This window comes from Drosophila montana, unplaced genomic scaffold (genome assembly GCF_035044405.1).
Source record: "Drosophila montana isolate Dmon_TW-CO22-7 unplaced genomic scaffold, ASM3504440v1 contig_1761_1, whole genome shotgun sequence".
NCBI lineage: Eukaryota > Metazoa > Arthropoda > Insecta > Diptera > Drosophilidae > Drosophila > Drosophila montana.
The window spans coordinates 327-26,547 of NW_026996690.1; the positions used below are offsets into that span (position 1 = coordinate 327).

Consider the following 26,221-nt stretch of genomic DNA (forward strand, 5'->3'; position numbering starts at 1 on the left):
TCTACTCAAGAATGGGAAGAGAAACAACAAGTAATAAAAAAGGGTCAATTGCATCAAATGGGACGACCTAGTGCCCACGGATTGTAAGAAAATCGATAAATGGAAATGGAATTAGGTTATAGATAAGATTTCTTGGGCTCCAGGCATCCGGGAGAGATATATTGAAGCAAAATATAAAAATTCTCTATTGTCCAATTCTCAAATTCGCAGAACAAGCATAGTTGTTTGACTTATCCTTGCATGTGCAACACAATCAGAAGGGCTTTTAAATAAGCTTTCAAAAGCGATAAAGAAACGAACGACATAAGCCGATGGCCAATTTGTATGTAGTTTCCATTGAAAATAGGAAAACAAAAACTCAAATCACCTACAGCAGACGGAGGTGCACGCGGGTGAAGTGTCAAAGGGATCAGTTGCGGATTCGCACGGACTGTGACTGTGGGCTGTGATTGCCAGCCACTCAGCTAGTCGGAGGTGCTTTGTTGTCGATGGCACGCACAATTAAGCGACTGAAAACACATCAAACACAGCGGCGAGCGACGGAAAAGGCAGAAAATTGCAATACAGTTTACGCGCACAGGAAGCATACGAGTCAGGGCTGCGTATACGTAATTTCCGAAGCCCCTTTTTCAGCCACCCTTTCACCCAACCATGGGGAGCAGAGTGTTTAAGCTGGATCGGGAGGAACAGAGCATTCAAGCATCTGAAAAAACCCATGAGAAGGTGGAAGTGGAGGCTAACTGGCTCACTATGAATGCGGACATGCACTGCATTGTGCAACATGCATCCTGCCACAGCCGCAAAAACGAACAAACTCAATAGCATGGTTGCCGACCTTAAGCCGGAGGGAAAAATTCAATTTCATATGCATTCGCGTGTGGGATCCTAACACAATTGATGAAGTGCATCACACATGAATCCTCATACTGCCATGCATTGCAGGAGTACGAGTATACACTTACTCAAGAATCGCTTTCCCATAGTGGGCACCCCCAAATAAAATACACTTGCAACAACGAAACACGCTATTTGGCACGCCATCTATTCTGTATGTTTGGGCAGGGGGTAAAGGGGCCGACTCATGTATTCGCCCAATGCGCGAGCAGCAGCTGTTTATCGGGACACATCATGCACACGTTATTTGCTTCCTTTTTCCCTAGAACCCTTCTCCGTTCCTCAACTGGAAAGTGCCCTCCATTTGTTTGGCACGCTTTCCCCCCTCTGTTTGTTCTTCTGCTTTTCTTGTTGATATTGCACCAGATACAACAACATAACATAACTGAGGAACATCTCCAACGTCGTTTCTGTTTATTTTCTTAGTGTAAAGCTAACAATTCTTGCTGGCTGGAAGAATGGCAACAGTATTGACACTATTGTAATTTAAAAGGAGAATAGCCTGTGTAAGGATTTGTCCAATCTATAGAATTTGGTATTTATATATGATTGTTTGTAAATATCATGCAATTCGTTAACTTAGCCAGGAATAGTAATACTATTTAAATATAATATTTGAATTGCATACTGTTTTGAATTCGGTTTTCTTCTCCCAACCCTTTCACTTTTTGGATTAACTAGGTAGGCCACCATGTAAATGCTTATGCATATATTCTGTTGCGAAAATATGAAAAAAGGTAAAATCTTATCAGGCTGCCTTCATGTCAGGCGATTATTACATTGATTAAATTCCATTTACCTATTAAACACAACATGCTCTTAAAAATATTCCGCCCCACACTAAGGTTTTTGCTATCCACTTGTTAAAGCTTTTTTTGCCATAATTTTATTTCATTAGCAATCTCTTGAGCCCGTATATTAGCCCTATACACATAAACAAACATTATAACAAGGAATATAAACAGAAATCGTCTAAGCAAATGTTTGCAAAAACTTTGTGGATCAACCAAACAAAGACAAAGAGAGGGACGAAGACGACGCCGATTAACCTTAGCAACACGTACTAAATTTTTATTGAATTGGTCGCAGGGAAACAAAACCGAAGAAACAGAAAACAAAAGCAAAAGCAACAACAAACCTAAAAACTATTAACAAAGCAAACAAAACAAACAAAGTCAAACAAAAGGTCCACACAAAATGTAGTATGCCACGAGGCGCACACACAGAGAGACACTTGAGTCCGTGTAGAGACAATGTGTAAGGACAAAAAAATAGCAGACAAAACAAAATACGAAAACATGTTAAGCCAGTCAGCAACAGTTGAGAATATGCGACTAAGCGTCACCCTACGAAATGAAAATCAATGTCAGGACTAAAAGTTCCATAAGGTGAAAAAGATCTTTGCCTCACCTTTGCCTGAGTAGCTGTAACGCACCTTCCACTTCATAGAGAGGTCTGCAAATCTGTAACATTTTGTTGAAATGTTGTTGAATTGCAGCACCTACCATCTGTGGCAGGCTGAATGTAATGCCATATTTCTTGTGCTGCCTTCCTCCCAGTCTCCGGTTGGGCATGTCAATTGCATCATTAATAATGGCATTTGCCATTGGTCTACTCCAGACACGGTCCAGCTGCCTGGCCATACATTAAGATACATGTCAAACACTGCGTGCCGACTATTGAGTAATGGTTCACACATACGCCAAAAGCCTTACAGACAATGAACTCCAAGCTAGCCAAGTGGAGAACGGAAAGAAGCTTTATCGACAGAGCTGCTCGAATGAAACAACTTTGGTTGGGCCCCTTCTTCTTTAAGTACTCAAGTGGGAACGTGCTTTGCATTGCAAATCAGCCCAATCAATTCCAACTCCAGCACAACTCCTGACTTCGTCTATCTGGTAAGGGGGTAGCTCAGCTGTTCACCTTTACCATCCCTTCCACATTGCGTATACTCAATTTTTATTTGCTGCAATTTAATTGAACAGCGCATCGCATCGTAAACACCATAAGCACTTCTTATTTAACAAATTAGCAGCTCTACAGTGACTGCTTACAGTATTCCCCAAAAGTCTGCCGATGACTCGCCTCAATTTACAGGTAGCCACAGCAGGCAAAGAGCCAACAAGATTTATGCGTCGCCTCTCAAGCGTACTATATTCTCTCGTTAATAACAGAAAATGAACGCATTGTGTTGCCACTCACATATTCCCTCCGACTGCTACACTCCCTTCTTCCCGGACTTCGCTAACTTCGCTAACGGGGCCTGTTCGGAACAGGCAAAGCCCATAAATATGTTGATGTTGGTTTCGGTTAAGAGGCTCTGTGTGTGTGTTGGGTGTTACACATCCTAATTACATTTTAACGGCACGTCGAGGCATTTGGCACTTTTTATGCCAGACCTCAAAGGAGATCGTCTGACCCCTGCTCCTATGAAAGAGCTTTCCACAGCTGCCTGGCGGCACCATTTTACAGACTCAGGATACTGAGTAATTTAGATAGCTTTAATAGTGCATTAATTTAGCTCATTTAGGGAAAAAGAAATGGATGTTTTAAAACACTTGTGAACATATCCATAAATAATAATGAATATGCATTGCATAGGATGATTTAGTTGATATCTACGAATATGAAAACAACCTGCTTAATTTGGCACCAAAGCAAATGCTGCTGAATGTTCTCACACTTAATAAAGAGTGTCCAATTCCATAATTGATTTAAGCCAGTTGATTTATTTACAATTTTGGCATGCACGCGCTAGAGGCAAGGACAGCAGCAACCACAATGAGCAAAGCAGCAGGCTGTAAAATTATAAAACTTCGCACTGGCATATAAATAAAGCGCCTAAAATATTCCCGCCTTCCCTTGCCACGCCCAGCCATGAGTTGTCCTCTTAGCAGCCAATAAGGAACTGATGCTCGAGTAGAGGGACGGGTGTCTGGCCCAGACTTTTATTGGGGCCCGAGATTGCCGCAGCAGCCGGTGAGGAGCACACAATGGGACATAATTGTAATTGTGAGGGAAACAGTTGGACTGGAATCAAGAAACGCGAAGGCAGTTGGCGCTCTTCCAAATGGGCCCCTCAGCTGGCACATGGAGCATGGAGGGCGTCTGGTAATAGTTGTAGTTCACTTTCCAGCTCAACTCCCCAAACCTATTACCATTGACGTCGAACCATTTTAATATTTAAAATATCATTCGTATAACCAAAATAGCGCAGCACAGAATTTTACGACCAGGATGAATTATTCAGCAGGCGACAATAATAATAGTTAGGATATGCCTTGCCAGTTCTCGACTATCAGCTCCCCAAATCTTATATCCAGCCAGTAGGCAGCCCCGTTGGCTTAAGTGGTTTGCATATGAAAATCCCTTGAAGCACACACGTTGACTCAAGTGGTATAAAAGGAAAGTCGAAGGGGATTCAGCGTGGGCCGCAAGATATTGACGGCACTCGCATGGACTTTGACTGAACCTTAGCAGGATTTGAATGAGCTCTAGTCGAGACCGCTGCAAGGCGGCATTAAATATGCAAATTAAAGTGCAGCCAGGTGAGCAGTTGGAGCCACAATCAGACCAGGACGCAAGTGAGAGTCGCGTGAATGTTAATTCTTTGGCTCCATTGGCGGCGCCCATAAGTATGCAAACGTTTTTGTCAAGCCCAAACTTTAATTCGCCTGAACGCCATTCGCATTTTGCAAATGTTGCGCATACGGCACGTGTGCCCAAGAACAAGGACAAGCATCTGGATGTGTTTGTGTAAAAGCCATACATTTTGCTGGCAGAGGCACGTCGAAATTCAAATTTACTTCGTTGGAACAGAAATCATTCGCCAGCTGGCCAAAGGCAAAGGATAAACTCACAGGAGAGACCACAGACATTTTCCGTCCGCCTGTTACCAGTTGCCCGCTGTTGTATCTGTATTGATAAAATGCAAATTTATAAGTAGAAAACTTGAATTGAGTTACGGGAAAACAGAGAAACAAAAACATCATAATAAATATGACAAAGCAGGCGGGCGAATGAACAAATGATATGCAAGTCTTTCGATAGCCGAATCTGAAAAGAATAAAGTGTGGATTTAAATACCGAACATAAAAAATGAACGGCTGAAGATAACTCTGAAGATGATTTTAAATTCAAAGCATGTAAGCGGTATTTCTACATCTATCAATAAAATTTGGCTATACGCCAAAACTGCAAAATTGTGTAATTTCTTATTAATTAGTTAAATATTCGGTTACGTTGATTTATGGATGTATACCTTAAGCCTCTTTCCTCACATTGTTAATTCACTTAAAAATGCCACAAAGCATAAAGTAAATTTGTAAAGCAAGGACCAGACAAAGCCAGGTCTCTGACCTCAAGAGGCAAGGAACGAGCTCGTTACTGAAGCTGCTTATAATATCCCAAGAGTGCAAAAGAGGTGACAATAAGTCTCGACTACATAATAAAATCTAACTCAACCCCCCGCATCTCAGTTGTCGGAATTCTCCTTTTCACACAGCCAACAATGTCATTGGCATCAGCTTCGACTTGGGTATGCCTGGGGGAAAATGAGTTTTTTCGTGGCTTACTCAAATTTAAAATTTAATATGAATCAGAGCTAAGCTAATTAACTATACATAGGTAATCACCAGATTTTCAACATACAACAAGCTGTGTGAAAATTCGCAACATATCTATAAATCACCTGGCCAACCTGTTGTGCCTTCTTATCCTCTATATGCTTATTATCCGCAAATCCGTTTATTGTATGCTCTTCTGAGTCAAATTGAAAGCAGAAATCCTCCTGTCAAGGCTCAATGCCAATGCCGTTCACAATTGAGAATTCTCAACAGAAAAGAGGCAACAGAATGGAAGTCTTTCGCACAATGGGCATAAATGCAGTACAATCTGTTATGCGAATGTGAAAAGTAAAGGCGGCAGGTTTTCATATTCAACCTGACACTGAGAAATGATTTCAATTTCTCACCTCGCCCCTTGCGGGTAGTCCTTTCGCTCAGCATGGAAAACCAATTGGTGCTGCTTCGTGGTTACGAGAGACTCACACCTTTGCCACAACTGATTTTGGCTTTCGCATGAAAATTCTTTAAACAGTCTCCCCAACCCTCCTGCTCTCAGTCTCCTTCTCCCAGAGGATGTCTGTCAGTTTCGCACCTGCCAAATGCCCACTCGAGGAGCAGCAAGTTTCTCTGATGCTCCTTCCAGTCGCTTTCAGGGCCTTAGACTCTTCAGTCAGCTACTAAGAATGAATTGTATTTTTCGCTTCAAATTCACATCAATTTTGAAATCTGGTTTTTCGTTTCCTGTTCGTTAGAGACAGGTCTTCGTATCGAGTACTGACTGTTCGGTTGGGCATTGGAATTAACAGGTATGTGAGTTGTTTCATGAGGAAGGGGAAGGAAATTGCTTGGCTGTTTAAATCGCTTGCAATCAATCCCCGAATTGCCGGCTGTTAAAATGATAAACGCTCCGTTGGGTCGATAGACTTCTATTCAGTCTAAGCCACCTGAGTGGTTGCTAGTGAGGGTGGGTAGGTGCAGTGCAACAATTTACAGTATTCCCCAAAAGTCTGCCGATGACTCGCCTCAATTTACAGGTAGCCACAGCAGGCAAAGAGCCAACAAGATTTATGCGTCGCCTCTCAAGCGTACTATATTCTCTCGTTAATAACAGAAAATGAACGCATTGTGTTGCCACTCACATATTCCCTCCGACTGCTACACTCCCTTCTTCCCGGACTTCGCTAACTTCGCTAACGGGGCCTGTTCGGAACAGGCAAAGCCCATAAATATGTTGATGTTGGTTTCGGTTAAGAGGCTCTGTGTGTGTGTTGGGTGTTACACATCCTAATTACATTTTAACGGCACGTCGAGGCATTTGGCACTTTTTATGCCAGACCTCAAAGGAGATCGTCTGACCCCTGCTCCTATGAAAGAGCTTTCCACAGCTGCCTGGCGGCACCATTTTACAGACTCAGGATACTGAGTAATTTAGATAGCTTTAATAGTGCATTAATTTAGCTCATTTAGGGAAAAAGAAATGGATGTTTTAAAACACTTGTGAACATATCCATAAATAATAATGAATATGCATTGCATAGGATGATTTAGTTGATATCTACGAATATGAAAACAACCTGCTTAATTTGGCACCAAAGCAAATGCTGCTGAATGTTCTCACACTTAATAAAGAGTGTCCAATTCCATAATTGATTTAAGCCAGTTGATTTATTTACAATTTTGGCATGCACGCGCTAGAGGCAAGGACAGCAGCAACCACAATGAGCAAAGCAGCAGGCTGTAAAATTATAAAACTTCGCACTGGCATATAAATAAAGCGCCTAAAATATTCCCGCCTTCCCTTGCCACGCCCAGCCATGAGTTGTCCTCTTAGCAGCCAATAAGGAACTGATGCTCGAGTAGAGGGACGGGTGTCTGGCCCAGACTTTTATTGGGGCCCGAGATTGCCGCAGCAGCCGGTGAGGAGCACACAATGGGACATAATTGTAATTGTGAGGGAAACAGTTGGACTGGAATCAAGAAACGCGAAGGCAGTTGGCGCTCTTCCAAATGGGCCCCTCAGCTGGCACATGGAGCATGGAGGGCGTCTGGTAATAGTTGTAGTTCACTTTCCAGCTCAACTCCCCAAACCTATTACCATTGACGTCGAACCATTTTAATATTTAAAATATCATTCGTATAACCAAAATAGCGCAGCACAGAATTTTACGACCAGGATGAATTATTCAGCAGGCGACAATAATAATAGTTAGGATATGCCTTGCCAGTTCTCGACTATCAGCTCCCCAAATCTTATATCCAGCCAGTAGGCAGCCCCGTTGGCTTAAGTGGTTTGCATATGAAAATCCCTTGAAGCACACACGTTGACTCAAGTGGTATAAAAGGAAAGTCGAAGGGGATTCAGCGTGGGCCGCAAGATATTGACGGCACTCGCATGGACTTTGACTGAACCTTAGCAGGATTTGAATGAGCTCTAGTCGAGACCGCTGCAAGGCGGCATTAAATATGCAAATTAAAGTGCAGCCAGGTGAGCAGTTGGAGCCACAATCAGACCAGGACGCAAGTGAGAGTCGCGTGAATGTTAATTCTTTGGCTCCATTGGCGGCGCCCATAAGTATGCAAACGTTTTTGTCAAGCCCAAACTTTAATTCGCCTGAACGCCATTCGCATTTTGCAAATGTTGCGCATACGGCACGTGTGCCCAAGAACAAGGACAAGCATCTGGATGTGTTTGTGTAAAAGCCATACATTTTGCTGGCAGAGGCACGTCGAAATTCAAATTTACTTCGTTGGAACAGAAATCATTCGCCAGCTGGCCAAAGGCAAAGGATAAACTCACAGGAGAGACCACAGACATTTTCCGTCCGCCTGTTACCAGTTGCCCGCTGTTGTATCTGTATTGATAAAATGCAAATTTATAAGTAGAAAACTTGAATTGAGTTACGGGAAAACAGAGAAACAAAAACATCATAATAAATATGACAAAGCAGGCGGGCGAATGAACAAATGATATGCAAGTCTTTCGATAGCCGAATCTGAAAAGAATAAAGTGTGGATTTAAATACCGAACATAAAAAATGAACGGCTGAAGATAACTCTGAAGATGATTTTAAATTCAAAGCATGTAAGCGGTATTTCTACATCTATCAATAAAATTTGGCTATACGCCAAAACTGCAAAATTGTGTAATTTCTTATTAATTAGTTAAATATTCGGTTACGTTGATTTATGGATGTATACCTTAAGCCTCTTTCCTCACATTGTTAATTCACTTAAAAATGCCACAAAGCATAAAGTAAATTTGTAAAGCAAGGACCAGACAAAGCCAGGTCTCTGACCTCAAGAGGCAAGGAACGAGCTCGTTACTGAAGCTGCTTATAATATCCCAAGAGTGCAAAAGAGGTGACAATAAGTCTCGACTACATAATAAAATCTAACTCAACCCCCCGCATCTCAGTTGTCGGAATTCTCCTTTTCACACAGCCAACAATGTCATTGGCATCAGCTTCGACTTGGGTATGCCTGGGGGAAAATGAGTTTTTTCGTGGCTTACTCAAATTTAAAATTTAATATGAATCAGAGCTAAGCTAATTAACTATACATAGGTAATCACCAGATTTTCAACATACAACAAGCTGTGTGAAAATTCGCAACATATCTATAAATCACCTGGCCAACCTGTTGTGCCTTCTTATCCTCTATATGCTTATTATCCGCAAATCCGTTTATTGTATGCTCTTCTGAGTCAAATTGAAAGCAGAAATCCTCCTGTCAAGGCTCAATGCCAATGCCGTTCACAATTGAGAATTCTCAACAGAAAAGAGGCAACAGAATGGAAGTCTTTCGCACAATGGGCATAAATGCAGTACAATCTGTTATGCGAATGTGAAAAGTAAAGGCGGCAGGTTTTCATATTCAACCTGACACTGAGAAATGATTTCAATTTCTCACCTCGCCCCTTGCGGGTAGTCCTTTCGCTCAGCATGGAAAACCAATTGGTGCTGCTTCGTGGTTACGAGAGACTCACACCTTTGCCACAACTGATTTTGGCTTTCGCATGAAAATTCTTTAAACAGTCTCCCCAACCCTCCTGCTCTCAGTCTCCTTCTCCCAGAGGATGTCTGTCAGTTTCGCACCTGCCAAATGCCCACTCGAGGAGCAGCAAGTTTCTCTGATGCTCCTTCCAGTCGCTTTCAGGGCCTTAGACTCTTCAGTCAGCTACTAAGAATGAATTGTATTTTTCGCTTCAAATTCACATCAATTTTGAAATCTGGTTTTTCGTTTCCTGTTCGTTAGAGACAGGTCTTCGTATCGAGTACTGACTGTTCGGTTGGGCATTGGAATTAACAGGTATGTGAGTTGTTTCATGAGGAAGGGGAAGGAAATTGCTTGGCTGTTTAAATCGCTTGCAATCAATCCCCGAATTGCCGGCTGTTAAAATGATAAACGCTCCGTTGGGTCGATAGACTTCTATTCAGTCTAAGCCACCTGAGTGGTTGCTAGTGAGGGTGGGTAGGTGCAGTGCAACAATTTAGTGGTTGTCGAAGGCATTTCGGATCGCTATCGCGTTTAATGATTCTTTTTAGCCTTGTGCAGATGATACTGGTACTCTTAATTAGATCTGAGTTTATTAATGGCTTAAAAGAGGGTGAAGTTGGAATTAGAATAAAACTAAAACTTTATTTTGCTTATGAGCACCGCTGTTTCTGATCATATTGTGTATGATAGCTCAATGTAATCGAACCATATTGATGTAAACATTTACTGCAGATTATTTGTATTTTGGCTGATGACTTATATATATTATTATATATATTAGGATATATATATATTATATTATATTATATTATTATATATTATATATATATTATAGGATATCTAGCCAATTTCTGGTACATGTGTGTGCAACAACTGAAAACAACATCAATTGTGTACACAAATCGAAATTGTTTATAGCTGCGTATAAAAAAATAAAAAAAAATTGTATTTTCCAGAATGCTATTAAGCTCACACAATATTCATCCGCATGGGGATATTCGCTTAATGTACTCAGCTACAATCCAATGAATATATTAACCTAACTCCACGGATGTGACTTACCATCTGTAAATGCTAATGGATTAGGCCTTGTTTGACCTTTTCTCTCTTAATTCGCAGATTGTTTGCTTGCCAATTTGCCAACAGTTGCCGACAGCAACAAAGCATTCTCGCATTGTTGCTCGTGCAAATGTTTATCGTCAACTGCTGCTGGCTGTGTATCCTCATATTAACTTGATTGTTGACTTCCAATTTTAATGTGGCTAACTTTAGTTAGCCATCAAAAACACCAACAGATGGCAAATTGGCTAATTGATGTGTGTGTTTGTGAGACTGCAAAGCAGCCGAAACTGAGTGTAAGGGTAAAAGTTAAACATTTCAAGCCTTATCCTCAAATCACAGAATGCAAAAGAAGCTGAAAGGCAGGTCCTAGATTGCAAGACTGTCCCACATAGAATGCCACTGACTGACGGAGTGACAAAATGACACTGTGACAGTCGTACAAGACACGAACGTCCCACTTCAGCTCCATCTCGAGGCTGACACTGAGCAATGTGCACAAGTGTCGGGCTAACATTGCTCGTCCTCCGTATTGTGTCCTTTGGGTATGCCATGCGAATGTGCTTACCCCCGCTGCCTCCTTGGGCAACCGACGACATCATCATTACGCAGCAGACCCATGACACTTGGCATGCCGCACCAGGCAGTATCAGCTGCACCTATCAGAGGCGCCCCCATTTGTTTCGTTTTTAGCTGGCGGTTTTTTTAGAGTCGACAGACATCTGTCTGCCAAATCAGACTCGTTCCAAGAAGCACGTTTTGCCTGATTTCTTGTTAATGATGATGACAGCAAAAGGTGTTTGGCTCTTTGCCTCCAACTTGACATTTTCAGCGCTCATCTGTGGCTATGCCAACGTCAACATATGTCACACCTCTTTCTTTCTCTACTTTTCGCTGCGAGCCTTGTGCCACATGTGGAGACAGGCAACTGGGAGAGGCGACATGTGTTTGTCAGCGTGTCAAGCGGTCGAGTGCACATCAGGGGGTATAATACTATATTATGCAGAATGTGGATAGTGGATGTTCCTAAACTATGTTAACAAATTGCCACAGATAGTTTGCGTTCTTTTGCTTTGCTGCCCTAATGCGGATTTTGATTTCATTGTGTCCAGCGCTGCAACATACTTTGAATAAGCTGCATTATTTTCATTATGCCGAGCAATTTCTGTTAAATATTTTGGTGTATCGTTTATTAAATGCGCTGTAGAGTACCAAAATTTTAACTGCAAGAAATATATTTACATTTTGATGGCATATTTAACTGAAAAATATAATTTAAACACACAAAATACGTAGGTCAATTTGTTGCCCGCTGATAATAATTTATGCACAATTTTTATGAAAAAAACTTTTTGTTAGAGCGCTAAACGTTATCTGGCTGTCAGAATTTAAATCAAATATAATGCAATTTAAAATAGAATTTTTTTTACAAAACAAAGAAGACAGTTAATTACAGTTAATTTCTTGGATAAATATAAAAATGTTTTTTTTCATTTAAATTCAATCCAATTGAAAAAATGGCGATTGTTGCATAAACTGGGACGATATTATCTATTCTACACATTAGAATCAAACAAAGTTGAATACATCAATATTAAGAGTATAACATGTATTTGATTCAATTTAATTTTTAATCTTGGCAAATTGTTGGTTGCTATTGGCTTAAATTGATATTTTGATGGACAGTTCGCGAAGATTGCGAGTTCGAGAAGTTGTAAGTATCAAGTGTTGTGGGGAGCGAAGGCGTACTGTACTGGCATATACACTTTCACAATTGCTTAAAGATAATTCAAAAGTTTTTCAAGTTTTATTCATAATTATTAATGTTGAATACATTTTAATTTTTATATTTTCAGTATCGTCTAATTTAAAGCAGTGAGCACCACATAAGTGTTAAATTTGTTTTGATCGAACTGCGCAAACTCCGTTAACGTCAAACGTCAATTGAAAGCAGCGCTGCTTCAGTCACTGTCGCAGTCGCTTTCGCAGTCGCTGCTTATGTTCACTGAAGCGTTTTCCCGTTAGCCGCTGTGTACGAGCTTTCAGTTATTTTGCGGCTTTTGTAAGCAACGCAACGTAACGCAAGGCAGCGATATATTATTAAACGGCTCGACGTCACGAGCGACGGGTTTAACGTAAGCATAGCAACAATAACAACAACAACAGCAGCAAAACATAACAACAACAAATATCTATCCGGCGTTATAATGAATGCTTGCCCTGTGTCAAAGGCGCGTAAAAATAGCAAAAATCGAAGTGAGCCAATAAATAAAAACGCAACGAACCGTGCGTGAGTGTGTGTGTGCGTTTGTGTTGGTACTTGGGTGTGTGTTTAGTTGCGCGTTTTGTATGTGCTGGGACTTACGTGTGTTTGGCTTACAGACAGCGAAACAAAAGAGTAGGAGACTTGTTGTTTTAGCCATCTGCAGTGAAATTAAATGAGAAAAAAATCTTTTTATCATATGCCACAGATTAAATACACTTACCAAATAATTGAACAGATTATATAAGTTTGATATACTATTGAATACTGCAAACACAGTCAAAGAATTTAGAAAATATTTATGTAAATTAAAATTATAATAACATTTTTTATTGTAAGTTTATACTTACGGATTCAGGTAGTAACATAAACACAAAAACAAATGAATAACACAATAATAATACGTTGAGAGTTATAGGCTCGCTTTTGCTCTCTGCAAGTCGTCAGACATTTTATGACAACCATTCGCAAGTGTATAAAAATATTAATGTTTTTTTTTTGGTTTTTTGTTTTAGTGAAATTAACTACTTGCACTTATGCTTTCTGACACAGCTTTACATACGGATAGTATGTATGGCGTGCCTCGTTTTTGGAGTCGTGAATAAACTTTTCGCATGGCTCCCGCTTGTTTGACATACTAAAATAACAGGCCAACGGTCGACACGGTCGCACTTTAAACGGGTTTTAACGCACAATTATGCGCATATAAGTTTAACCTCTTTATAATGTGCATGCGGCTTACATGGCGGATGAGCAATATTTTAATTAAATGCTAAAATAACTCAACCGTCAAAGGCTGCATCTGTCGGATTTGCTTTTCTGGTTCCTAATTAAGTTGCGTTCTATGAGTGTGTATGCATGTGTGTGCATGTATGTGTGTGCTCTAAAAAATAAGTTATACATACATTTTGCATTTGTATGCCTTGAGCAGCATGTTGATTCCATAATCAGCCCATATGTGTATCAGTTCAATTGAAAACAGAATACAACTGTAAAAAAACAGCGCGATTTGAAAATCGACAAAATAACATAAACATAAAAAGTTTCAAATAAGAGAATCGACTTTATGATCAAATTTGCTTAATCCGACTGACAAGTAAGTGTTTCTGTTTTGTGTATTTACGCACTGTATTACCCGTAATATGTATTTATAGCTCATTTAGTCATGCAGCAAGGTGTGGGCAAGAACCGAGCAATAAAATTCTCTTGTTGAAGAAAATAATCAAATTAAAGATCAGATTTTACAAAAGATATAAGAATTTTAGAAATGTATCGATTTGTGTAAGGCATTTAAATAACACATATTGGACTTACACATTAAACTAATTAAAGCCTGAACCCATTGAAAATGGTTTGATTTTGTGGAAATCTATGTAACAGGCATCTCCGACCTCGTAAAGTATATATATACATACACAGAAGAGTTAAGCATTTTTCCATGATTTCGAACCTGGCTGTTTGAGTACTCTTTGTACTTTTTGGATAAGTTTCCCAGTTCCCACCAAAATTGAAAAATTAAAATATTTATGGCCAAAGCCTTGCTATTTGGTATTTATCGCATTTGGATGTCATATGTATGCCCCAAGTATTTAATTAAGATCGGACTATAAGCACCGAATCTCTTTAAGAATACATTTCACTTGGTGTGGAGCAAAGTAAAGAATCCCAGCTTGGGGCTCGGGGTATCTGCTTATTGGGTACTACTTACTAAATAACTCCTATTTGCTTATTTTTATTTTATAATGTAAAAAGTTAAACTTCTTAATCTAGTACATATCGCTTTAAATAGCTACGCATGTTAGTGAAAGGACCCAAACGAAGTGGAAGTGATTAGGCCTGATCAGCTCATTGCATTTGTCGTTTATATCCTCAACATCAATCAACATTTGCAGCTGTCGCAAATTTATATTGAAAGCAATTCATTTGCAAGCAATTGCCACATGCATCAATATGCAAATCTCTCTTTGTATACAAGTCCCAACTTGTCTCATATCGTTTTCCTTATCCTTTATCTCTCTCTCTCTCTCTCTCTGGCTCATGCGGTGTCAGCTGTACTGTCATGCTGCCAATGTGTCCGACTGTCATTCAACCTTAAAGCCATCCACCCACATGTAGAACGTTGCGTTACGTTCAGCCCGTCAGTTGGCATTTTGGCATATTTAATTATCTGTCAATTCGTCAGCGCGTGGGCATTATATGTATGTTGTTTGTCTTGGCTACGTTGAGACAAAGAAACAGTCAAAAAGCTTACACAGCTGGAATAATAACAAAAGCCTAGTAAGCAATTTACAAATACAACAGCCAAGTGAAAGGCTTTAGGAATATTTCCATATAAGAAAGTCGCATTTGACATAACAATGAAAACCAGGTGAATTACACTCACACGGGAATGAAAGAGGAGGATGCAATGAAAGCTGGAAAGTCAGAGATATGCTATATATCAAGTTTTAATAGCAGTTGCTGAGTTAAGCTTAAGCCAAGTCACATTCCATTAAAAGCAAGCATCACATTACGTATACGCGGTGTGTACAGCTAAAAATAAGCAGCCGTCACTTTTCAGCTTCTATGCTTCTATGCTTGATTGTGTATTTGTGACCTGTCGTGTGCGTGTGTGTGTGTGTGTGTGTGTGTGTGTGTGTGTGTGTGTGTGCGATGGCTATCTGCTGTCATAATAACTGTTGGGGCACTTTTGTGGCACTTAAATCGCGCGTTGTCCATTTGCGGTCACTTGGCATGTCGTTGCCTGGGCGTGGAGGTTTCTGCCATTTTAGTATAATTACCCACACATTTGGACGTTGCAAAGAATACATTTCCTCAAATGTGTATTAGACTATAGGGAGCGTAATATACAAAGCACAACATATCTAGTGTGCCTGCTGGAAATGAGATTCATCTATCGTGGTAGCTTTTGCACATTTGTGAATTTATTTGTATTCCTTTTTCTGACAAATCTCTATCAATCGTAAAATAAAACAAAAATTTACCAGATAATAGACTTCTGTGAACCCAACAGTTGCCAATGGAATGATAACTTATTTTTATCTTTCAACAGAAATTTACTTAGACTAACAAAATTATCCTTACAGCTTATTTAGAATAGTCACCTACAATAATGTGGCCCTTTTGTATTATGTGGCAACTGTCAAGTCCAACAAACATGCAAACCCATTTCACTTCAGCAAGGCACGAACACGAACTATCTGCCACAATTTCTTGACGTATTTCAAACCATATCAGGGGCATGCACATACCTCACTCTGCATAATATAGTATTATATTTTTTATTTTGTACTCGTGCTGTGAGCTCGACCGCTTGACACGCTGACAAACACATGTCGCCTCTTGCAGTGTTTGTTTCCATATGTGGCACAAACTTCGCTGCAAATAGTACAGAAAAAGGGAGCGAGAGAAGTGACATATGTTGACGTTGATATCGCCACAGATGAGCGTTGAAAATGTCAAGTTGGCCAAGTAGTTGTTGTCAACAACAGCACCAACATTAGCAAAGAACGCAGCACAAAGAGGCAAACACCTTTTGCTGTTATCATCATTAACAAGAAACCAGGCAAAACGTGCTCCCTGCAACGAGTTTGATTTGGCTGACAGTTGTGTGTCGACTCGGAGTATGCTCCGCCATTTTGTGGTTCAATCGCTTCCGCCAGCTAAAAACGAAACAAATGGGGCGCCTCTGACTGAGACTGATAGGTACAGCTGATACTGCCTGGTGCGGCATGCCAAGTGTCATGGGTCTGCTGCGTAATGATGATGTCGTCGGTTGCCCAAGGAGGCATCGGGGGTAAGCACATTCGCATGGCATACCCAAAGGACACAATACGGAGGACGAGCAATGTTGGCCCGACACTTGTGCACATTGCTCAGTGTCAGCCTCGAGATGGAGCTGAAGTGGGACGTTCGTGTCTTGTACGACTGTCACAGTGTCATTTTGTCACTCCGTCAGTCAGTGGCATTCTATGTGGGACAGTCTTGCAATCTAGGCCCTGCCTTTCAGCTTCTTTTGCATTCTGTGATTTGAGGATGAGGCTTGAAATGTTTATTATCTTTTACCCTTACACTCAGTTTCGGCTGCTTTGCAGTCTCACAAACGCACACATCAATTAGCCAATTTGCCATCTGTTGGTGTTTTTGATGGCTAACTAAAGTTAGCCACATTAAAATTGGAAGTCAACAATCATGTTAATATGAGGATACACAGCCCGCAGCAGTTGACGATAAACATTTGCACGAGCAACAATGCGAGTTTGCTTTGTTGCTGTCGGCAACTGTTGGCAAATTGGCAAGCAAACAATCTGCGAATTAAGAGAGAAAAGGTCAAACAAGGCCTAATCCATTAGCATTTACAGATGGTAAGTCACATCCGTGGAGTTAGGTTAATATATTCATTGGATTGGAGCTGAGTACATTAAGCGAATATCCCCATGCGGATGAATATTGTGTGGGCCTAATAGCATTCTGGAAAATACAATTTTTTTTTATTTTTTTATACGCAGCTATAAACAATTTCGATTTGTGTACACAATTGATGTTGTTTTCAGTTGTTGCACACACATGTACCAGAAATTGGCTAGATATCCTATAAATAGAGTCATCAGCCAAAATACAAATAATCTGCAGTAAATGTTTACATCAATATGGTTCGATTACATTGAGCTATCATTCACAATATGATCAGAAACAGCGCTGCTCATAAGCAAAATAAAGTTTTAGTTTTATTCCAATTCCAACTTCACCCTCTTTTAAGCCATTAATAAACTCAGTTCTAATTAAGACACCATCTGTACCATCTGTACCGTCTGCACCATAAGTACCAGCTCTATCTGGACAAGGTTAAAGAAAATCATTAAGTGCGATCCGAAATGCCTTCGACAACCACTAAATTGTTGCACTGCACCTACCCACCCTCACTAGCAACCACTCAGGTGGCTTAGACTGAATAGAAGTCTATCGACCCAACGGAGCGTTTATCATTTTAACAGCCGGCAATTCGGGGATTGATTGCAAGCGATTTAAACAGCCAAGCAATTTCCTTTCCCTTTCTCATGAAACAACTCACATACCTGTTAATTCCAATGCCCAACCGAACAGTCAGTACTCGATACGAAGACCTGTCTCTAACGAACAGGAAACGAAAAACCAGATTTGAAAATTGATGTGAATTTGAAGCGAAAAATACAATTCATTCTTAGTAGCTGACTGAAGAGTCTAAGGCCCTGAAAGCGACTGGAAGGAGCATCAGAGAAACTTGCTGCTCCTCGAGTGGGCATTTGGCAGGTGCGAAACTGACAGACATCCTCTGGGAGAAGGAGACTGAGAGCAGGAGGGTTGGGGAGACTGTTTAAAGAATTTTCATGCGAAAGCCAAAATCAGTTGTGGCAAAGGTGTGAGTCTCTCGTAACCACGAAGCAGCACCAATTGGTTTTCCATGCTGAGCGAAAGGACTACCCGCAAGGGGCGAGGTGAGAAATTGAAATCATTTCTCAGTGTCAGGTTGAATATGAAAACCTGCCGCCTTTACTTTTCACATTCGCATAACAGATTGTACTGCATTTATGCCCATTGTGCGAAAGACTTCCATTCTGTTGCCTCTTTTCTGTTGAGAATTCTCAATTGTGAACGGCATTGGCATTGAGCCTTGACAGGAGGATTTCTGCTTTCAATTTGACTCAGAAGAGCATACAATAAACGGATTTGCGGATAATAAGCATATAGAGGATAAGAAGGCACAACAGGTTGGCCAGGTGATTTATAGATATGTTGCGAATTTTCACACAGCTTGTTGTATGTTGAAAATCTGGTGATTACCTATGTATAGTTAATTAGCTTAGCTCTGATTCATATTAAATTTTAAATTTGAGTAAGCCACGAAAAAACTCATTTTCCCCCAGGCATACCCAAGTCGAAGCTGATGCCAATGACATTGTTGGCTGTGTGAAAAGGAGAATTCCGACAACTGAGATGCGGGGGGTTGAGTTAGATTTTATTATGTAGTCGAGACTTATTGTCACCTCTTTTGCACTCTTGGGATATTATAAGCAGCTTCAGTAACGAGCTCGTTCCTTGCCTCTTGAGGTCAGAGACCTGGCTTTGTCTGGTCCTTGCTTTACAAATTTACTTTATGCTTTGTGGCATTTTTAAGTGAATTAACAATGTGAGGAAAGAGGCTTAAGGTATACATCCATAAATCAACGTAACCGAATATTTAACTAATTAATAAGAAATTACACAATTTTGCAGTTTTGGCGTATAGCCAAATTTTATTGATAGATGTAGAAATACCGCTTACATGCTTTGAATTTAAAATCATCTTCAGAGTTATCTTCAGCCGTTCATTTTTTATGTTCGGTATTTAAATCCACACTTTATTCTTTTCAGATTCGGCTATCGAAAGACTTGCATATCATTTGTTCATTCGCCCGCCTGCTTTGTCATATTTATTATGATGTTTTTGTTTCTCTGTTTTCCCGTAACTCAATTCAAGTTTTCTACTTATAAATTTGCATTTTATCAATACAGATACAACAGCGGGCAACTGGTAACAGGCGGACGGAAAATGTCTGTGGTCTCTCCTGTGAGTTTATCCTTTGCCTTTGGCCAGCTGGCGAATGATTTCTGTGCCAACGAAGTAAATTTGAATTTCGACGTGCCTCTGCCAGCAAAATTTATGGCTTTTACACAAACACATCCAGATGCTTGTCCTTGTTCTTGGGCACACGTGCCGTATGCGCAACATTTGCAAAATGCGAATGGCGTTCAGGCGAATTAAAGTTTGGGCTTGACAAAAACGTTTGCATACTTATGGGCGCCGCCAATGGAGCCAGAGAATTAACATTCACGCGACTCTCACTTGCGTCCTGGTCTGATTGTGGCTCCAACTGCTCACCTGGCTGCACTTTAATTTGCATATTTAATGCCGCCTTGCAGCGGTCTCGACTAGAGCTCATTCAAATCCTGCTAAGGTTCAGTCAAAGTCCATGCGAGTGCCGTCAATATCTTGCGGCCCACGCTGAATCCCCTTCGACTTTCCTTTTATACCACTTGAGTCAACGTGTGTGCTTCAAGGGATTTTCATATGCAAACCACTTAAGCCAACGGGGCTGCCTACTGGCTGGATATAAGATTTGGGGAGCTGATAATCGAGAACTGGCAAGGCATATCCTAACTATTATTATTGTCGCCTGCTGAATAATTCATCCTGGTCGTAAAATTCTGTGCTGCGCTATTTTGGCTATACGAATGATATTTTAAATATTAAAATGGTTCGACGTCAATGGTAATAGGCTTGGGGAGTTGAGCTGGAAAGTGAACTACAACTATTACCAGACGCCCTCCATGCTCCATGTGCCAGCTGAGGGGCCCATTTGGAAGAGCGCCAACTGCCTTCGCGTTTCTTGATTCCAGTCCAACTGTTTCCCTTACAATTACAATTATGCCCCATTGTGTGCTCCTCACCGGCTGCTGCGGCAATCTCGGGCCCCAATAAAAGTCTGGGCCAGACACCCGTCCCTCTACTCGAGCATCAGTTCCTTATTGGCTGCTAAGAGGACAACTCATGTCTGGGCGTGGCAAGGGAAGGCGGGAATATTTTAGGCGCTTTATTTATATGCCAGTGCGAAGTTTTATAATTTTACAGCCTGCTGCTTTGCTCATTGTGGTTGCTGCTGTCCTTGCCTCTAGCGCGTGCATGCCTAAATTGTAAATAAATCAACTGGCTTAAATCAATTATGGAATTGGACACTCTTTATTAAGTGTGAGAACATTCAGCAGCATTTGCTTTGGTGCCAAATTAAGCCAGTTGTTTTCATATTCGTAGATATCAACTAAATCATCCTATGCAATGCATATTCATTATTATTTATGGATATGTTCACAAGTGTTTTAAAACATTCATTTCTTTTTCCCTAAATGAGCTAAATTAATGCACTATTAAAGCTATCTAAATTACTCAGTGTCCTGAGTCTGTAAAATGGTGCCGCCAGGCAGCTGTGGAAAGCTCTTTTCATAGGAGCAGGGGTCAGACGATCTCCTTTGAGGTCTGGCATAAAAAGTGCCAAATGCCTCGACGTGCCGTTAAAATGTAATTAGGATGTGTAACACCCAACACACACACAGAGCCTCTTAACCGAAACCAACATCAACATATTTATGGGCTTTGCCTGTTCCGAACAGGCCCCGTTAGCGAAGTTAGCGAAGTCCGGGAAGAAGGGAGTGTAGCTGTCGGAGGGAATATGTGAGTGGCAACACAATGCGTTCATTTTCTGTTATTAACGAGAGAATATAGTTCGCTTGAGAGGCGACGCATAAATCTTGTTGGCTCTTTGCCTGCTGTGGCTACCTGAGGCGAGTCATCGGCAGACTTTTGGGGAATACTGTAAGCAGTCACTGTAGAGCTGCTAATTTGTTAAATAAGAAGTGCTTATGGTGTTTACGATGCGACGCGCTGTCCACAATTCAATTAAATTGCAGCAATTTGAAAAATTGCGTATACGCAATGTGGAAGGGATGGTAAAGGTGAACAGCTGAGCAGATGCTCCCCTCTTACCAGATAGAGGAAGTCGGGAGTTGGCCTGGAGTTGGAATTGATTGGGCTGATTTGCAATGCAAAGCACGTTCCCACTTGAGTACTTAAAGAAGAAGGGGCCCAACCAAAGTTGTTTCATTCGAGCAGCTCTGTCGATAAAGCTTCTTTCCGTTCTCCACTTGGCTAGCTTGGAGTTCATTGTCTGTAAGGCTCTTGGCGTATGTGCGAACCATTACTCAACAGTCGGCACGCAGTGTTTGACATGTATCCTAATGTATGGCCAGGCAGCTGGACCGTGTCTGGAGTAGACCAATGGCAAATGCCATTATTAATGATGCAATTGACATGCCCAACCGGAGACTGGGAGGAAGGCAGCACAAGAAATATGGCATTACATTCAGCCTGCCACAGATGGTAGGTGCTGCAATTCAACAACATTTCAACAAAATGTTTTTTCGTGCACTCTCTATGAAGTGGAAGGTGCGATACAGCTACTCAGTTTTTATATGAGCCAAAGGTCTTCTTCACTTAATAGAACTCTTAGTCCTGACATTGATTTTCATTTCGTAGGGTGACGCTTAGTCGCTTAGACTGACTAAACATGTTTTCGTATTTTGTTTTGTCTGCTTTTTTTTTGTCCTTACACATTGTCTCTATACGGACTCAAGTGTCTCTCTGTGTGTGCGCCTCGTGGCATACTACATTTTGTGTGGACCTTTTGTTTGACTTTGTTTGTTTTGTTTGCTTTGTTAATAGTTTTTAGGTTTGTTGTTGCTTTTGCTTTTGTTCTCTGTTCCTTCGGTTTTGTTCCCCCGCGTGCAATTCAATAAAAATTTAGTACGTGTTGCTAAGGTTAATCGGCGTCGTCTTCGTCCCTCTCTTTGTCTTTGTTTGGTTGATCCACAAAGTTTTTGCAAACATTTGCTTAGACGATTTCTGTTTATATTCCTTGTTATAATGTTTGTTTATGTGTATAGGGCTAATATACGGGCGCAAGAGATTGCTAATGAAATAAAATAATGACTTAAGAAGACACAAAGAGAGCCTTAACAATTGGACAGCAAAAATCTTAGTTTGGGACGGAATGTCCTTAAAGATCATGTTGTGTTTAATAGGTTAATGGAATTAAATCCATGAAATAGTCGCCTGACATTTTTTTTTTCATATTTTCGCAACAGAATATTTGCATAAGCATTTACATGGTGGCCTACCTAATTAATACAAAAGTGAAATCCAAAACAGTGTGCAATTCAAATATTATATTTAAATAATCTGAGGCGACGTTGTATTATTTTAATGTAATAATAATACTGTACATATGTTATTTATTGTGTAAACTTAAAAGACTTTTACGAATCACTCCTGCGTATGTAGCCTACGAGAAATCGGCATCGACTGACTCTCTGATCGGTTTTTCTTAGAGCGGACGCTCTGACCGTTTGCTCTCTCTTGTAGCTTTCTGGCTCTCTGTTGTTGTCGTCGTTTAATAACGGCGACCACTGCGCGTTGCTCGCTCGGCTGCTTGCTCTTCTGGAACTTTCCCGAATCCCACATTTACAAACAATAATACATATGTAAATACCAAATTCTATAGACTGAACAAATCCTTACACAGGCTACAACACTTTAATGATTTCACAACGTTCTCACATATTCTCCTTTTAAATTACAATAGTGTCAATGCTGTTGCCATTCTTCCAGCCAGCAAGAATTGTTAGCTTTACACTAAGAAAATAAACAGAAACGACGTTGGAGATGTTCCTCAGTTATGTTATGTTGTTGTATCTGGTGCAATATCAACAAGAAAAGCAGAAGAACAAACAGAGGGGGAAAGCGTGCCAAACAAATGGAGGGCACTTTCCAGTTGAGGAACGGAGAAGGGTTCTAGGGAAAAAGGAAGCAAATAACGTGTGCATGATGTGTCCCGATAAACAGCTGCTGCTCGCGCATTAGGCGAATACATGAGTCGGCCCCTTCACCCCCTGCCCAAACATACAGAATAGATGGCGTGCCAAATAGCGTGTTTCGTTGTTGCAAGTGTATTTTATTTGGGGGTGCCCACTATGGGAAAGCGATTCTTGAGTAAGTGTATACTCGTACTCCTGCAATGCATGGCAGTATGAGGATTCATGTGTGATGCACTTCATCAATTGTGTTAGGATCCCACACGCGAATGCATATGAAATTGAATTTTTCCCTCCGGCTTAAGGTCGGCAACCATGTTATTGAGTTTGTTCGTTTTTGCGGCTGTGGCAGGATGCATGTTGCACAATGCAGTGCATGTCCGCATTCATAGTGAGCCAGTTAGCCTCCACTTCCACCTTCTCATGGGTTTTTTCGGATGCATGAATGCTCTGTTCCTCCCGATCCAGCTTAAACACTCTGCTCCCCATGGTTGGGTGAAAGGGTGGCTGAAAAAGGGGCTTCGGAAATTACGTATACGCAGCCCTGACTCGTATGCTTCCTGTGCGCGTAAACTGTATTGCAATTTTCTGCCTTTTCCGTCGCTCCTCGTTTTGTCTGATGTGTTTTCAGTCGCTTAATTGTGCGTGCCATCGACAACAAAGAACCTCCGACTAGCTGAGTGGCTGGCAATCACAGCCCACAGTCACAGTCCGTGCGAATCCGCAACTGATCCCTTTGACACTTCACCCGCGTGCACCTCCGTCTGCTGTAGGTGATTTGAGTTTTTGTTTTCCTATTTTCAATGGAAACTACATACAAATTGGCCATCGGCTTATGTCGTTCGTTTCTTTATCGCTTTTGAAAGCTTATTTAAAAGCCCTTCTGATTGTGTTGCACATGCAAGGATAAGTCAAACAACTATGCTTGTTCTGCGAATTTGAGAATTGGACAATAGAGAATTTTTATATTTTGCTTCAATATATCTCTCCCGGATGCCTGGAGCCCAAGAAATCTTATCTATAACCTAATTCCATTTCCATTTATCGATTTTCTTACAATCCGTGGGCACTAGGTCGTCCCATTTGATGCAATTGACCCTTTTTTATTACTTGCTTTTTCTCTTCCCATTCTTGAATAGAGGAAATAAACGAGCTTAAATGCAATTCTCACTCTCTTTATTTAGCTGCCATTAATATCATGTTTTTCTTTCTCTTACTCCCTTGGTTTGCATTTTATGCACATTCCATGCAAGGACGAATCTCATACCGTATGCATCTACATATCTTATCCCAGACAATTCCACACAAATTATTCTAAGTCCACAAGCATTTAGCATAAATTTATAGTGTGGTCCATTTGCCACACTTTGATATAGAGTCAACTGACCGGACAATCTCCAACAAGTTCATTTGGCCAGACCACTTCAAACAAACCACAGAAGCAGCTGCTTCCGCTTCTGTCCCTGTCCTTGTCCCAGACGAGCTCATTAATTTTGCTCAACCAGAAATGAATAATGATATGGTCCAAGTGGTTAGTATAGATGAAAGGGAGAAAGCCGAAACAAAGCTTAAATTCTTGTATGATGAAGCCAAAAATATGCACTTAAAACTACACACAGGTCATAAGACACTTTAGGACTCTTTTTGGCAAGGATTTTAGTTGCAGCCTGGGTATGTTGGTGTCTATGCAAAATTGTTTTCCTTTCTGGCTGTTGAGAGTTCAGATAGTATGTTTTTGGCGTTGCATGTGGGGTTCAAGAAGCAAAACACATAACATACAAGCTGCAACAATTTTTCATTTTGACTTTCTCTTCAACCATCTGCCGCCCCTCATCAGCATATACATCCAGTTTCCACTACCCAATTACAAAACTTTTTCAGCTTTTTTACAATTTGTTGTGTTTCAGTTTTTGCATTGTTTGTTTATGCCCCTGCTGTATATTTTTGTTTGATTTTCAGCTTGTATTTTTTTTTCAGCTGCCACCTCAGCGCATTTAAACTTTTTACGGTCAACTAGGGGTATGAGTGTTGTCCAGACTATTTGAAGGCTTCTTCGGTTCAGATGCTGTTCTCTGCATGTTTTACTCTTTCTTTCCTTTTCGTTTGCTGTTTGCCATTTGCCGCTTGACCTGTCTTCGGTCTGGTGCTCCTGATCGACCACCGCCCAACTCTTTTAATGGGCCTATAAACTATTTTTCAATTCGCTTGTATGACTTGGGTTGGTTTTGAGGGTACCACAGTGAGGCCAACTTAATTGTCCATAAACTAAATTTTATAATTTGAGGTTGCTTATTTTTGTTTCAAGATTGCAATGAGAATCCAGTGACAAGTTTCTGCAGTATATGAAGCACTTCTTTGCACCTATTATTTCACACTATAGCTTAAATTTATTCGATGATTTTTGCTGATAACCTAGTCAGAACAGCTTAATATCTGAATGTTACAATTGAGAAGTGAACTCAAAGGTATTTCAGTTGTCAGAGTTATAGCTAAACTTCGAAGTGGCGAAATCGATTTATATCTTTAGCGTTCCATTTCAACAGATTTCGACCATCCCTTTTGTCTCACATCAACTTGCATCACACAAAAAACCAACTTGATTGCTCCACACTTTCAACTTTCGCTAACCCGACAGCCAATGCAGGAAATCCCCTCTGGTCCACACTCCCAACTTTCTACAACTGATTGCAGCCAGCTTCCGTTTGTTGCCAATCCCACGCACGTCCTGGCCATAAAGCGCAGTGCACTAAGCCAATTTCAGAGTGTTTATAATTGAAACTTGCCAAGAGCATCGCACAATAAAGTCGGGAGTGAAAGAAATGTTGAAAGGGAAAAAAACATAACAAAACTAAAGCAGAGCAGGTGCACAAACTGGGCTATAGGTAAGTCCGTGTTCAAGTCATTTCCCCCGAAGCGGATATAAAGCGATTTGACTTGGTGACAACATCATTTCCGCAGGGCGTGGCTGTGTAGGCGAAGCAGTGTGAAGTGTTTAGCGGGGACA

The 26,221-nt window shown here is 40.8% G+C and overlaps 1 protein-coding gene and 2 long non-coding RNA genes across 8 annotated transcripts in view; 1 reads left to right on the forward strand and 2 right to left on the reverse strand.

The window, feature by feature from the left end:
- Positions 1-5,288: 5,288 nt before the first annotated feature.
- On the reverse strand, positions 5,289-6,431 carry LOC135440986 (uncharacterized). Of its 2 annotated transcripts, XR_010438379.1 has the most exons (3): positions 5,867-6,257; positions 5,585-5,787; positions 5,289-5,437 (listed from the first exon to the last, which is right to left on the reverse strand). It is a non-coding gene; the product is annotated as an uncharacterized LOC135440986 (long non-coding RNA). The 2 variants fall into 2 exon arrangements; XR_010438378.1 differs by lacking the exon at positions 5,289-5,437 and having other exon boundaries at positions 5,465-5,787; positions 5,867-6,431.
- Positions 6,432-8,786: 2,355 nt separating this feature from the next.
- On the reverse strand, positions 8,787-17,867 carry LOC135440976 (uncharacterized). Of its 3 annotated transcripts, none has more exons than XR_010438373.1 (3): positions 9,369-9,757; positions 9,087-9,289; positions 8,787-8,939 (listed from the first exon to the last, which is right to left on the reverse strand). It is a non-coding gene; the product is annotated as an uncharacterized LOC135440976 (long non-coding RNA). The 3 variants fall into 3 exon arrangements; XR_010438372.1 differs by lacking the exon at positions 8,787-8,939 and adding an exon at positions 17,853-17,867 and having other exon boundaries at positions 8,967-9,289; positions 9,369-9,702; XR_010438371.1 differs by lacking the exon at positions 8,787-8,939 and having other exon boundaries at positions 8,967-9,289; positions 9,369-9,988.
- Positions 12,565-26,221, forward strand: part of LOC135440974 (uncharacterized) — a 31,992-nt gene continuing 18,335 nt past the window's right edge. Inside the window, exon 1 of one of the 3 annotated variants that reach the window (XM_064700402.1) lies at positions 12,565-12,649. The gene's annotated coding sequence lies outside the window, so the exon portion shown is untranslated. Of the gene's footprint in view, positions 12,650-13,719; positions 13,874-26,221 lie in introns of those variants that run through there. The other 2 variants (XM_064700400.1, XM_064700401.1) reach the window with 2 other exon arrangements.